The sequence below is a fragment of the Geospiza fortis genome, unplaced genomic scaffold (genome assembly GCF_000277835.1).
Source record: "Geospiza fortis unplaced genomic scaffold, GeoFor_1.0 scaffold27, whole genome shotgun sequence".
Taxonomy (NCBI): Eukaryota; Metazoa; Chordata; class Aves; order Passeriformes; family Thraupidae; genus Geospiza; species Geospiza fortis.
In genome coordinates, this window is record NW_005054329.1 from 3,425,951 (window position 1) to 3,426,972 (window position 1,022).

Here is a 1,022-nt window from a genome sequence, read left to right on the forward strand (position 1 = left end):
TTATATTATACATTATAATATAATATAAAGTAATAAATTATAACATATATGATTGAAATTATAATATTTGGGGGTGTTTTTGTGCAGTAGTTTGGGATCCCCTCGTTGCTGTGGATGTTGAGCTGGAGAAGGGAGAGCAAAGCCTGGCTGGGGGCAGTGGCAGAAGGACAGAAGGACAGGGCTGAGCTGTTCCTCCTCCTCAGCCCAGCTTAGGTTAATAGTTTTTGTAACCTCCAGGTTTTGGAGTGGCTGCAACATCTGTTCCAAGTGATAATAATGCAGTGCTGAGGGGGAATTAGCATACAGCTGCCAGGGCTGGGGGAGAGCCTCTATAGAAAAATAAATGAATTTATTGATGGAAGATGAAGCCTCATTGAGTTTTCATAGTTCTGGTAATTTTGCCAGCGTGGGCAAAATCTGTTCCTGTGCAGTGGGCAGGGCTGGGGCTGGGCTGTGGGACTCTGATGTGATTTGAGGCTCCAGTCTCCTTTGTTTTGTCATTTCACCCCAAGCCAAGAGTACTTTTCGCTGGCTTTGGGTTCCTTTGGAAGGCTCCATCTGCCAGATGAGCCCTGGCTTGGGCTGGCTGTGTGTGTGGGGAATATTTAATGTATCTGGGAATAACTCTGTGTCTCAGTGACCTGGTCCAGTGGGTGCCATCCCTGCTCCTTGTGCTCATCAAAGTCTCTTTTTCTTGCACTTTGGCCCTTGCTGTGCTCACCAGGTTTGTGTTGGCACTTCCCAAATGTGTTCCCTGTGCTGGTCCCTCTCCATCCTTCATCACCCTCAAGGATCCAGCACTGAGGTTAAAGATTTCTGTGGCTCTTCCTCCCCTGGTGTTTCCCTGGCATCCTGTGATGTGACACTTTAATTTTTCCTTGAGGAAAGGCAGACAAACATTGCTTTTGTTGCTTTGGGGAAATGCAGGAGAAGGTGATTGAAGTGTTCTCTGAAGCCTCTCGGACTTGAAAGCGAATTTAAAACGCTCAGGTTTTAAAATTTATAAACCCAGAGTGATGATT